At 46.9% G+C, this 14,496-nt stretch overlaps 1 protein-coding gene across 2 annotated transcripts in view; it reads left to right on the top strand.

Annotated features, from left to right (window-relative positions):
* FGD5 (FYVE, RhoGEF and PH domain containing 5) overlaps positions 1 to 14,496 on the top strand; it is a 148,510-nt gene that overhangs the window by 58,827 nt on the left and 75,187 nt on the right. The gene's annotated exons all lie outside the window — the stretch shown is intronic.

The following is a 14,496-nucleotide window of genomic DNA, read 5'->3' as shown; positions in this document are numbered from 1 at the left end:
CACCATCCTGGCTGGAACCTCTCTCTGGCTGCCTCACTAGCCCTGCTTCTAACCCTCCTCCTTCATAGTTGATGCTGGCATTTCTCTCCTCTGTGCCTTTGCAAAAACTTCCCTGGGAATGTTCTCTAACACCGTATCCTTTGACTATCTCCTTCTCAACCTTCACACTCAGCTCATAGCTCTCCTCATGCTGGAATCCCTCCCTCCTCTACATACACACACAGGTTTAGACACTCACCACCCTGTCTTATCTTTGTTTGTTCCCCCACTAGTCTATGAGCACCTCAACGGCAGAGAAGGGGTATGTTTTTCACCTCTGTATCCCCCAGTGCTAGGCATGGAGAAGACAGTAAACAAAGGTTTACTGAATATGCAGAATGTTGGTTGAGACAGTGCAAGCTGCAGGGACTCTGTCCACTGTAAAGTGCTGTGCCTGTGGTGGGTAGATGGCTCTGATCCTCAGCTGTGCTTGTTCAGTAAATCCCTCATCTATGTCTGTTCTTGGATGCAGACTGGGACCCAGCTGGAGGTGTTTCCCCCACTAAGTCAGTTAAAGTGAGGAGGCGTTTATGGGCTTTCTGCTAGGTGCCAGTAAGTGAAGCACCGTGGGCTGGTGGGAGGGAGTTCACAGTTTAGAGAGGAAGAGAAAATTGGGAAAAACAGTTTCAGTTTGCTAAAACTGCTCAAATGCAATATACCAGAAAATGGGTTGGCTTTTAACAATGGGGATTTATTAAGTTTCAAGTTACAATTCTAAGGCTGTGAAAATGTCCAAATTAAGGCATCAAAAGAGGATACCTTCTCTGAAGAGAGGCCAATGGCATCTGAGGTTCCTCTGTCACTTGGGAAGGCACATGGCCAGTGTCTGCTGGTCCTTCTCTCCTGGGTTCTGGTTTCAGTGACTTTTTCTTTCAGCTACTGTGGGTCCTTTTTGCTTCTCTGGTGTTTATCTCTCTGCTCTCTGGGCTTTTGCTGGACTCCAGTAAAGGATTAAGACCCACCTTGAATGGGATAGGTCACATCTCAGTTGAAACAACCTAGTCAGAAGGTCCCACCCACAACAGGTCTCCACCCACAGGAATTGATTAAAAGAAGGTGGTCTTTTCTGGGGTACATAACAGCTTCAAACTAGCATAAAAGCTAAGATCACAGAGGAGGAGTGCCCACGGGGTAGAGGTACAGAGAGGGGAGCCAGGCCTCTGCAAGCAGGTGTGGTTGAGCAGATTCCAAAGCTAGTCAATTCGGAAGTCTTTTTAAGAGAAAGAATATACAATTGAGAATATAAAATAATATACAGGTATTCATCAAAAAGTTAAACAAAATTACCATCTGACCTGACAATTCCACTCTTAGGTATGTACCCCAAAGAATTGAAAGCAGGGACTCCAATAGATACTTGTACGTCAGTGTTCATATCAGCATTATCGCAATAGCCAAAAGGTGGAAGCCACCCAAATGGCCATCAACAAATGAATGGATAAACAAATGTGGTATATACATACAATATTCAGCCATAAAAAGTAATGAAGTTCTGATCCATGCTACAACATGGATGGACCTTGAAAATGTTATGTTAAGTGAAATAAGCCAGACACAGAAGGACAGATATTGTATGATTCCACATATATGAAATGTCTAGAATAAGCAAATTCATAGAAACAGAAAGTGGATTAGATGTCCCCAGGTGCTTGGAGGAGGGGGCATGGGGAGTTTTTGCTTAAAGGGCATGGCGTTTTTTTTTGAGATGAAGAAAAAGTTTTAATATTGGGAGGTGGTGATAGTAGCACAACATTGTAAAAGTAATTAATGCCACTGAATTATGCATTTAAAAATGCTTAAAATGACAGATTTTATGTTTCATATATGTTACCACAATAAAAAGAAAAAAATAATAATGCAGGGCCTTGAAAGGTGTCCTTGCGAGTTGGGGGCCTACAGCTTGAGCTTCAGTGACTTCATGGTTGATCTGCTTCATTGTTGAGGGAAAGTTTCCTGGAGTAGGAGGTGAGGTTTGATCTGGGCCTGGTGTCCTGGTTTGCTAAAGCTGCTGTTACGCAAAATGCCAGAAATGGGTTGGCTTTTATATTAGGTTATAAATTTACAGTTCTAAGGCCATGACAGTGTCCAAACTAAGGCATCAACAAGAGGACACCTTCACTGAAGAAAGGCCAATGGTGTCTGGAGCACCTCTGTCAGCTGGGAAGGCATGTGGCTGGCATCTGCTGGTCCTTTGCTCCTGGGTTCTGGTTTCAAAATGGCTTTTTCCAAAATGTCTCTGGGCTTCTGTCTCTCTTAGCTTCTCTCTCTCCAGCCTCTGTGCCTCCTTGCTTGTGCTCCCAGGGCGTTTCTCTCTTAGCTCCTCCGGGGCATACTCTGGGCTCCATCTCTTAGCTTAGAATCTCGAAACATCTTTCTGTCTGCATCTCCAGGCATGTGGATCTGTGTCGGCCCCTGAGTTCTCTTAATGACTCTGGTAAACTAATTAGGACCCACCCTGAATGGGCCAGGTCATACCTCCATGGAAATAATGTAATCAAAAGGTCTCACCCACAGTTGGGTGGGTCATAACTCCATAGAAACAACCCAGTCAAAAGATCCCACCCATAATTAATCTGCCCCCACAAGATTGCATTAAAGAAACTTGGCTTTTTTTGAGGTGCATAATAGATTCAAATCAGCACACCTGGAAAGGAGAATCTTTTTAGCCAAGGGGACTTTGGACCTTGGCAGTTCTACCGATGTTAGGTTGTGAAACATGTCTGAGCCAACTGATCTTGACTGGGCCCTGGAGATAGTGGAATCATTCACAGCCTTTGCCCTTGAGGAGCTCCCCATCGATTCAGGGTGGTTTTATAGGCTCTTAAAGGCCTTTGGCAAAAGGGTAGCATTCTTCTGAAAATGCTTTATCTCTCTTCGGGATAAAGGAGGTGGATGATCTTTAGTTTGGTAAGACCACAAGATCAACATTGTGATGTGTGTGTCTGTCTCTGTGTGTGTGTTGTGTTTTTGGGTCCAGGTGTCCTCGTCGTGTGTGACTTTGCGTTCTGGTTTGCCAATGCTGCCGGAATGCAAAATACCAGAGATGGATTGGCTTTTATAAAGGGGGGTTATTTGGTTACAAAGTTACAGTCTTAAGGCCATAAAGTGTCCAAGTTAAGGCATCAACACAGGGTACTTTTACTGGAGGATGGCCGATGGCATCCAAAAACCTCTGGAAGGCACGTGGCTGGCATCTGCTCTGGAGTTGTGGTTTCAAAATTGTTTTCTCCCAGGACGTTCCTCTCTAGGCTGCAGCTTCTCTCCAAAATGTCACTCTTAGTTGCTCTTGGGGTGTTTTTCCTCTCGGCTTCTCCAGAGCAAACGTCTGCTTTCAGCGGCCATCTTCAAACTCTCTGTCATCTGCAGCTACTGTCTCAGCTCCTGTGTGTTCTTCAAAGTGTCCCTCTTGGCTGTAGCAAGCTCGCTCCTTCTGTCTGAGCTTCTATAGTGCTCTAGTAAACTAATCAAGGCCATGCTGAATGGGCAGGGCCACACCTCCATGGAAATGATCCAGTCAGAGTCATCACCCACAGTTGGGTGGGGCGTTTCTCCATGGAAACAACCTAATCCAAACATTCCAACTTAATCAGCACTAATGTATCTGCCCCCACAAGATTGCATCAAAGAACATGGCTTTTTCTGGGAGACATAATATATATAAACCAGTATACCTTGCTTCATCTGTGTCTGAGCATTAGCACGTGTCTGGCTCTGCGTGACTGATTGCCTGCGTGTCCACACGTGGCACACATGGTTATGTGTGTTCGACAGGTCCATGACCTCCCGTGTGCCCAGAAGCAACGTGGAGGCTGTGTGTGTCCTGGTGCCTTTGACACATGTTCACGTCTGTTTTCCCGGCCAGACAGAGGCGACCTTGAGGGCTGGGAATCCTGCCCTAGCACTGCCCAGCATAGAGAAGATGACAATGATCCAGACCAATACATGTGTCTGATGAGTGAGGCCACTGTGGGGAATCTGTTTGGGTAAAGGCAGTGGAGGACTAATAGCAGGGTGCACCTTGGGCAAGTCATTTAACCTCACAGATGCTCAGCTTTTTGGGCTGAAAAATGGAGGTAATAATGGTGCTTGCCTCGCTAAATGAGAGAACCCAAGTGACATCCTCTGCTCAGTGCTCAATAGATGTCACCTACTACTACTGGCAGAAGTAGCATAGACCCGCACGCAGTTAGAAGGGTGGGCTCTGAAGCCAGGTTCCCTGTGCTCAGATACCAGCTATGACTTTCTCCTCTCTGTACCTGTTTCCGCATCTATAAAGTAGGGATATTAATACCCCCATGGTACAGTTGTTGTGAAGAATTCATAAAGCACCTGGCACATAGTAAGCACTCAAAAATGCCAGCTTCTCCACCTATTGCTGCTGCTGCTGCTGCTACTACTACTACTGTTATTACTGGCTGGCTGTGTCCACGTGTAAGGGAGGGTCAGGGAGACGGGGATTGTTTTTTCAGACCACCATACACTGAAACCACAAACTACCCCTCTCATATCTCCTGGCAGCTTCAGCTATGGTTCACAGTTATAAAATTACAGAGCACTTCGTGAGCCTTCAGCCACCACATCCTCTCCAGCTCCCCCAGCCTCCCTGACTGCCCTGTGGTCTGGCCTTCTCTGGAATCCCGGAATACAGATGACAGGAGAAGAAAGTGTTCACATTTTCTACTGCTTTGGGCTGGGGTTAGATGAAGCCAGTCTCGCAGAGGAAACTGAGGCAAGCCTGGCTGCCGATTTTTCAGCATTCACTGATGGTATGGGTGAACCAGAGCCAGCTTTTGGGTTGTCCTTCCCCAGCCTACCCCCAGCCACATTCGAAGTAAAAATAAAACTGTGGCCTAATTAGCAACAAAGCTATGTATTCGTTAAGACTCGGCTGGCTACAGTGTTCTCAGGGGTGACAGTGCCTTCTGATGCCATTTCAGCGGATTCAGCCACCAAAGGTGTGGGGCCCTCACCTAGAGGCTGATGAGAAGTCAGGAAAATTAACTGGGGTAGGACAGTGTTCTAGTTTGCTAATGCTGCCAGAATGCAAACACCAGAGATAGATTGGCTTTTGTAAAAGGGGGGTTTATTTGGTTACACAGTTATAGTCTTAAGGCCGTAAAGTGTCCAGGGTAACATATCAGCAATCGGGTACCTTCACTGGAGGATGGCCAGTGGTGTCCGGAAAACCTCTCTTAGCTGGGAAGGCACGTGGCTGGTGTCTGCTCCAAAGTTCTGGTTTCAAAATGGCTTTCTGCCAGGACGTTCCTCTCTAGGCTGCAGTTCCTCAAAAACGTCACTCTCAGTTGCTCTTGGGGTGTTTGTCCTCTCTTAGCTTCTCTGGAGCAAAAGTCTGCTTTCAATGGCCATCTTCATACTGTCTCTCATCCGCAGCTCCTCTCTCAGCTCCTGAGTGTTCTTCAGAGTGTCTCTCTTGGCTGTAGCAAGCTCACTCCTTCTGTCTGGGCTTATATAGTGTTCTAGTAATCAAGGCCCATGCTGAATGGGTGGGGCCACGCCTCCATGGAAATTATCTCATCAGAGTTATCACCTACAGTTGGGTGGGGCACATCTCCATGGAAATACTCAAAGAATTCCAATCTATTCAGCACTAAAATGTCTGTCCCACAAGATTGCATCAAAGAATATGGCTTTTTCTGGGGGACATAATATATTCAAACCAGCACAGACAGAAATAATAGCTCAGTCTTGCGGCATGTGTTGTTGAACCATTCACAGAGGACAGAAATGAACAGCAAGGCATGACTGCTATACTCAAGGAGAGGTACATAAATAGCTGTAGTCACAAAATGTAAACAGTGGTCGGAGTCCCGTCCAGCTAGAGAAATGGAGAAGGCTTCCTGGATGAGGTGGTATTTGGGTTAGACTTTGAAGGGTGAGTGGAAGGGGCAGGCAGAAATTCTGGAACAGCCCTGGAATTGGCATGAAGATGAGAAAGTACAGAGGTGTGCTTGGCACAGTGAGTTGGTGGTCAGGCTGCGTGTGATGGTGATGCCAAAGATGGGACAGGAATCGCTAAGGACAAAAATCCTTAGCATCACAAGGGGCCTCTTTGGATGTAGGATCATAGAACATCCTGGTGGGAAGGGTCTTCAGAAGTCCTCTGACTCCCTGTGTTACAGCCGAGGACACTGAGGCCCAGAGAGGGGAAGGGGCCCACCCGGCTCACACAGCGAGCAGGTGGCAGCAGTGGGGATAGAAGTGAGGTCTTTAGACCCTGAGGAGCTCTGCCTGATTAGTTCAGCCCTGCCCTTTGGCTCAAACTGCCTGTAGTAAAATAAAATTGCCAGGCCCAATGCTGAGCAACTCATATACCTCAATTAAGAGCATCATCTCATTTGATCCTCAGGCTGGGAGAGTAAGTAATGTTATCTCCATTTTGCAGAGGAGGAAACTGAGGCAGAGAGGTTAAACAATGTACCTAGGGTCATTGGGCTGATAAGTGGCAGAAAACAGGTTCTTGACCTGAGGCAGTCCGATTCCAAAGCTTGAGCCTTTTGCCACTGTCCTCTACTGTGGTCCCAGAGATGGGCATATGTTAGGGTCAGTGGTCAAAGGAGGCTCATGCCCAGTGGTGTGGCTGCTGCTAACATGGAGAAATACAGGACCCCATCTCTGCTGCCCACACTATACCCCCAGCCCCACTAGGAAGTAAGTGTTTCGCAAAACCGGGGAGACTCGCCCACTGTGGGTTCTGGAGCTCTGGCTTACATGTGTTTTCCTTATGGGTTACCTCTTTATAGTAGTCTGTTTTTTTAGGAGGCTTCTGTAGATCTTGCAAAAGTTTTAATTTTTTTCTGGAGCTCTGCACTTCAATTGATTGTCTGAAAATAAAGCCTTTATAGTCACAGTTATGTGGGTTTTTTAATTCTTATTTTTTATTTATATTTTTTGGCTTGAAAAAGCTACAGTGTTTGGTTGGAGTTTAGAAAAGACTAAGCTGGAATCAGATAAAACAAAATTCTTTGAAAATCCATATAAAACCACTTCAAAACCACTAGGATGACTAAAATAAAAAATAGACAATAACAAGTGTTGGCAAGGATGTGGGCAAATTGGAACTCTCCTACATTGCTGGTGGGAGTGTAAAATGCTGCAGTTGTGGAAAACAGTCTGGCAGTTCCTCCAAATGTTAAACATAGAGTTACCGTATGACCTTAGTAATTCTACTCCTAGGTATATACCCAACAGAATTGAAATGTATGTCCACACAAAAACTGGTGTGTGATACTCACAGTAGCAAAATGGTAGAGAAAATCCAAGTGTCCATCCACAGATGAATGTACAAAATGTGGCCTCTCCGTACAATGGAATATTATTCACCCATAAAAAGGAATGACATTTAATCCATGCCACAGTATGGAAGAACCTTGAAGACATCATTTTGAGTGAAGTAAGCCAGGCACAAAGTGACAATTATTGTATGATTCCACTTACATAGCAAATAGATAGAGACTGAAAGTAGATTAGCAGTTGCCAGGGGCTGGGGGTTGGGGGAATGAGGAGTGACTACTAACGGTATAAAGTTTCTTTTGAGGGTGATGAAAATGTTCTAAAATTAGGTGATGGCGATGGTTGCACAACTCTGTGAATAAACTGAAAAGCCCTGAATTGTACACTTTCAAAGAGTAACTGTTATGTGTGAATTATATCTCAATAAAGCTGTCATAAAAAGGAAAAAAAATGATAAAACAGTTGAGTTTTTAGTGGAAGGGTGGAGATGTCACAGGTCTGAGATTAAGGATGACCTTTTGTTTTTATTTAGCGAAAAATGGAAATTGTGTTTTTAAAAAAGCCTCTGTTTCGATCGTGTTTCTGGGAACCATTATGCGCGCTATCCCTTGGCTGACCCTGGGTGAATGATGTGTTCTCTCCAAGAGGGAACCAAGTGGAGCCTCAGCTGCTCTCAGCTGGCCCTCAGGCCCTGGGATGAGTGCAGTGTGGTCTAAACGTGTGGTTTCACATCTCTGGGTGTCTTATGCCTTGTCCCATCGAGTCCAGCCTCTACCTCTGTTTTACAGAGGTGACAACGGTGGCCCCAGGGACAGTCACGTCATCCAGATCACACGGTGGGCTGGTTAGTGGTGAATCCAGGGCTTACCAGGTCCTGATCCCCAGTCCTCCTAGGCTCTTTCCAATCATCAGATTTCCTCTGCACCACATCATGGAAGGATATTATCTGTATTTATGAATGTCTCATGTTCCTTTGACCAGGCAGTGGGATGTGGGAGGGGTTAAGTTTAGAGCTGCATGAAGGCATGAGAATAGCTGATGTCCCTGAGGAAGGCTGGAGCGATTGTTGGAATGAACCTGTGTGCTTGCAGAGGCTGCCTGCAGGGATAGGGGTGCAGGAAGGGAGTAGGCAAGAGATGGGGTTGACTGTGTGGGGTGGTGGTGGTATTTGGAAATCCCTGATTTTGCACCCAGCCCTCCCCTCCGAGTTCCAGCACTTCTGGCTTCCTTTCTAGTTAGGATACTCGTATTCCCGGGTCAGTCATCCTGTCTCCTCCATCTCAAACTTTCCAGCTCCCAGCAAGCTCACTCAGCCTTGAAGCCCCCTTTTCCTCCTTGCTGGGCTGGTGAGCTTCAGAAAGGTCCCGGGCTGCATGGGAGGGGCTGGAGACCATTCCATCTGCAGGCTGGCCTGGGTCACCCATATCCTTGCAACTGGCAAGGGCGGAGCTTGGGGTCAGAGTGTGAGCAGAGAGAGTCCCCAGTGGGGGAAGCCTTCTTGTTTTTTATGAGTTATGAGGCCATTTTGGCTGGGTTGGGGTTTATGGCTCCCAGGGAGTGTTGCCTAGGATGGAATTTAACGGGCAGAATTGGAAGTACACTGGGCCGGATGACAAAGCGCTATTCTCCCCATGTGGATGCACATGTCCTTTCATGACTCCAGGCTGCTGGAAAGGACTGGGCTCATTTCAAAGGTCATTTAAGGTAACGAGCTCTGTGCAGCTTTAATTCACGTCCCCTTCAAAGCAGCAGTGGACCCAGAGTGAGGACACAGCTTCGTGCAGACTAGTCTTGGGGGTTAGAACTTGGCCTTTCTGCAGGCTCTGTTGTACTGGCCCGAAAGAACCTGCCAGGCAGAGGCTGCTTTCACCTTCAGGTTCTCATTTAATCCCCCATTTTACAGATGTGGAACTGAGAGGTAAGTGACTTGCCAGAGGTCACACAGTGACTCTCCTTTCTCTGATGCCAAAGTTGTAGGCTGCTTGATCTCTAAACCTACAGTACTGCCTGCATGGTCCTTTTGCCCCTTGTCCCAGCATGTCCCCCCCCACCTCCCGATAGAGCCTCTGAGTGCTGGGAACATATTACCCCTGTAGTAATTACATGTCCAGAATTTCCTGGAAAGCCCCGTCAACATACAGTGGCCCATCGGTCCTTTAAATTAATGAGATGAGGTCCAGAAATTCTGTTCTTCCAAATTATATCTCAGACTTCCTCCCTTATCCAGAATGCAGTAAAGTGTCAGACCCTGTACCCTGTGTCCTGTTTTGGGGCTTGGGACAACATGGCCACCGAGTCACTCCAGCAAGGCAACAGGTATAAAGGAGCTTATTAATTGCAAGATAATTTAGAGTTGGAGGCCTTTTCATTAGTTCTCAACCATCCTCAGTGTCAGCCAGGGAGCAGATGAGGTACTGCTTCATGGTACATTGGGACTGCATGTGTTGTCATAATTCTAATGGGCTACTCTGATAAATTTATCTCATCTGATGATTCAGCTATGGAAATAACAACAGCAACATTCTAATGAGTACTCTTTCAAGTAGTTTTTGTTGCACCATTTTCTTTTAATCATTTCCTCTCAATAACCCATACCTGTATTATTATCACCCCGTTTTACATATTAAATGAAAAACAAAACACGTAAGGCAGAGAAAGGCAGTACTGGAGTCAAAACAAGCAGTCAGGCTTCAGAGCTCACCCTCTTGACCAGTGCTTTGCAGTGTACTTTCTTTGAGGCCAGAGAGAATGCTTTAATCATTTTTGATTCCTTGATCTTAGCTCCCTGTAATAGTTGTAACCCATATTTGTTGAGTGAATGTGTGAGAGAATGGAAGAATGGATGGTTCTGTGACTAGATGGCTGGGTGGGTAGATGGAAAGATGACCAGAAGGGTGGGTGGTTGAATGGATGCATGGGTGGATGGCTGAGTGGATGGATAGTTGGATAGATGAATGGCTGGGTGGGTAGATGAGTGGATGGAAGGATGGATGAGTGGGTGAACGGATGGGTGGCGGTTGGCTTAGAAGATTTTCTTGTATATAGTATATTCATAGATTCAAAGAAGCCATCTGGAGACAACAGTTCATTTTGTTATTTTTATCATGGGCATTTTGACTGGAGACTCTGTAGAACAAAGACAATATCTATTTGTTCGTCACTGTATCCCTAGTACCTACCTATGTAGTGCAGAGTCTGGGACACAGAGGACTCTTAATAGATATTTTGAATGGATGAATGAGTGAGTGAATGAAGGAGTGAATGAATGAAAAGCCAAACAGACAGGCACTAGATAGCCAAAAAATACAGGGCCTTGCAGCCTTCCTTAGACCATACTGTGCAAAGAATCCATCTCAGAAGTTTCTGTTGACAGATAAGGGAGAGAGATGGATGTGATTCATAGGTCTTCTGTCCCAAAGGGAAGAAATGGTTACTAACCTAGGATGCAGGTTCTGCCAGAATCTGTCAGAGCATTTGAGCAAAAGTTATTAAGCAAACATTTCTCAGAGATGTTTTCTTCCCCTGTGTTCGAAGCCCAACCTGGCAGTAGCCACCAAGGACCTTTGGGGTAGCTGTGTTGACACTTGTGGTCTCAGTTGCAGAATGTTTTGGTTTGTTGGATTACTTCTGTCCAAGATAGGGTCCTATTGATACAACTTCCAAGGAATCTGAAAAGGCACTAGATTGTTCTTGTTCTTCTATGTTATGAAAGCATGTTTTCCATGGCACTGTATCCCCACTTGATGTGCTCACAATCCCTAAATAGGACCGTGAAATAAATGAGCCAGAAATAGCAGTAGAGCTCCCGAACTCTTGTCTCCTGACTTCCGTTTTAGTGACCTTCCTATAAAACAGAAGTCGGAGGAAGAAGAAGGATAAAACAAAGGACCATCAGCATGGGCCACATTCTTAACCAAAGCTGAGGTTGGATTGAGGACAGATGCTCGGTGGATAAGAAGTAATCAGATTTGCCCCTGGGGGAGTCTGTGCATCTCGATGGTGACCAAGATTATATTAAGTGATACATGGTGAAATATCTTATTATAGTTTAAAAATTTTATGGTTTACTTTGAAGTGTTAGTACACATCATGACTTCACAGATACTACTTTGAATGATGCTGCAGAAGGTAGCAAATGTTAGAAAGGGGTTGACTTATGGTAACAGCACTTAAGTTTTCATTCGGGGCCCCGTCTCCCCCACTCTTCAGTCCACGTGGTTTGGATGCAGCTGCCTCTACTCCTCCCTGTCCGACAGAGACTCCAGAGTCTCTGTGATTTGTTCGGGGGCTGGCACAGGACCCAATCCAGGCCAATCAGGGTTAGCCCTGGGACCTTGGTGGGAACCACTGGAGTTGGTAAGCTGTTCCTGAGCTGCTGCAACTATGTGAGAAGAAGCTATCTGAGAATGAAGTGACGGAAAGAAACAAATTGTAAACTGTACTGGCCCAGAGCTCCTGAATCTGGCCATGCCTAAACCAGATACATCCTTGGACTTTTTGGTTGTGAACCAAAAATTCACTTATTTGCTTAAGTGGAAAAAAAAAGGTTGACTTAAAGAAAAATTAGGTAAGTAATAGAACAGGAGTATACAGTTAAAGCAGAGCTGAAGGTAGGCAGTAACTTAGGTGTGGGAAATACCCACAAAGACAGGTAGGGATGGGGAAAAGGAGATGAGGAGGAAAACTAACATTTATTGGGAGTATTATGTGTTGAGCACTGTTCAGGTGTCTCGCATTATTGAATTCACTGATCCTCCCAACAGTCCTACGAGTTAGGCACTGCTGAGGCTTGGAGAGGTTAATATGGCCAAAGAATAGCAGAGCCAGAATTTGAACCCCAGACAGTCTAACCCTAGAGTGTGCGCTCTAATCGTTGCACTCGACTGCCTCTCAAAATAACACAACAACAAAAACAAAGCCTCCTGTGCCCTAGTGACTTGTGGTACAGCTCCACATATCGGTGCACTGACAGTCTGACTCTGCCTCTGTTTTCTTGCCTCTAAAATGGAGTCATGTATAGGGAGAGGCATCTTGAGAAGCAGTGACTATTGGTACAAATTTGCAATGTGACTCGTGCCATCCCCTTCCCCTCTTTGGGGGGTCAGCTCCCGTGGCTCTCCTCGGTGGAAATCAGCCCTCTGCTGGCTTTAGGCAGTCTCCAAGTCCAGCAGGGCCCAGGAGTGTCTGACGCTGGGGAGACTTTGCAGGCAACAGCATCAGGGACTGAGGGTGCCTTCTTTTCCGCTCCCAATCGTGCAGAGCTTTGGTGGTCTGTTTGAGCTGTTGGGACTGAATCCAACAGCACTGGGACATCCTGAAAATTTTTAAGTAAAGGCGATGCTGTCAGATGGGGTTTGAGGTAGTTACTCTGGCTGCTGGAGGACAGCCTGGATGGGACTGGAGCGAGCAGGAAAGCAGCTGATGCAGACATCCAGGAGAGACGTAGGGGCATCTTAGACTAGAGAGGCTATGATGGAAATGGGAGTGGAGTCAGGAAATAGTTAAAGGTAGGATTGGGAGGGGTTTGGTGTTCCAGGGATGCTGTGCAAGGAAGCTTTCAGGTTTCTGGCTTGCTGACGGGGAGGATGGTGACACTCTTGGCTCCATTGGAGGCTTGGCTGGAAATCCTTTCCTCCTTCACAGCACATTCTAGGAAAGGCATGGGATAAATAAGGAGGAGGAGTGGTGCAGGGGCATGGTTAACTGTGCCATCCCTCACCATTACCAGTTCTTCTCCACTCTCCACGGAGCATAGTGGGCTCCCGCTGGGGCTTAATGCGGCCATTTCTCTTGCAGGGAGAGCAGGGCTCCACTCCCTGTCTGCCGAAAAACAATTGCAAATTGCAGGCAGGCAGCTGTGGAGGGAGGGAGGGCGGGCACAGTGAGACGGGTTCTTAAGGCCCTGGTCCACGCAGTCACTTTCCTGGTTGTGATTCTGAGTTCTACTAAGCAAGTGCGGTGGGCCTGACCTTTAGGCTGGGCGCAGCTCCTCAGCGGAGGAACTGGTGGTCCCCGATGGTGTGGGAAACTAAACCAAAGGGGGTGTAGGGTGGTCCTGGGAGTTGGGAGGCTCTCGACTGCTTCAGTACACCTGGATGAGAGTTCTTTCTTTATTCACCTTGGTGTATATAGCTTGTTGCAAAATATGTTGTTTATTATGATAGTCTGAAAGAAAAGGCCAACAAAGTAATTTTTTAAAAAAAGAAGTAAGCTGTCTGACCAGAGAATTAGCCTGTTGGATAATAGGTCAGGGTCAGGGCTCAGCCTGGGTCAGGGTCAGGGCTCAGCATGGATCAGGGTCAGGGTTCAGCTTGGGGTCAAGGCTGGGGCTCAGCCTGGGGTCAGGGTTGGGGCCCAGCCTGGGTCAGATCTGGATTTGCAGCATAGATCAGGTTTGAGGGCTCAGCCTGGGTCAGTGTTGGGGTTCAGGCCTTGCCATACAGGCCACCTTGTCCCTGATCTGTCTGACCTTGCAATCCCTGTGTGGACCAGGGGATGCTTGTTCTGCTCTTGGCAGAGCCCTTTGTTGCTTGGGCTCCAGGTATCCATCGATGTGGCTCCTATGGTAGTTGAAATGGAGCTCCAGGATGGACCCTGGTTCGCTGTAGCCTAAGCTCATCCCCCCCCCCCCGCCCCCAGCCATCCCTCCCCCTGCCTGGACCAGGGCCACAGCCAAGGACAATACACCCTGCAGGTGGGCTGGGCCAGAATTCGACCCAGCCAGTCTGGCAAGTGGATACTTCCTTCTTTCCTCCAATCCATCTGTCATTCATATCATCTTGTCCTGGCATTCCCAGAAGGCAGGAATAAGTATTTGACAAGAATTTAATACTACTTAAGTATTTAATGAGAACGAGATACCTGGATTTTGAATATGAAGAGAAGTTTTGTGAAGACATTATTTGGGGCTATGTTGCCAATGGCACTAGTGAGCCATTGAAGGTTTTTGAGCAGGAGAGGGGCATGGCCTGATCTCCTTTACAATAATCATTTCTGTGTGGGGAGGGAGGCTGGAGCAGGGAACTCTGAGGGGGCTGCTGGGATGGTCCCAGAGCCTCTCAGTGCGGGTGGTTTAGAAATCAGAGCAAGGAGATTCCCTCTGTTTTAGTTTGGTTTTTGCCCTTACAAGGTCTGGCTCTTGCCCCCACACCATGCTCATCTCCTCCCCTTCCCTGTCTTACTCCCCTGCCGGCCATACAGGCCTCT

Source organism: Choloepus didactylus, chromosome 1 (genome assembly GCF_015220235.1).
Source record: "Choloepus didactylus isolate mChoDid1 chromosome 1, mChoDid1.pri, whole genome shotgun sequence".
NCBI lineage: Eukaryota > Metazoa > Chordata > Mammalia > Pilosa > Megalonychidae > Choloepus > Choloepus didactylus.
The sequence above is the reverse complement of the archived record's forward strand: the minus strand, read 5'-3'. Positions and strand labels throughout refer to the sequence as shown.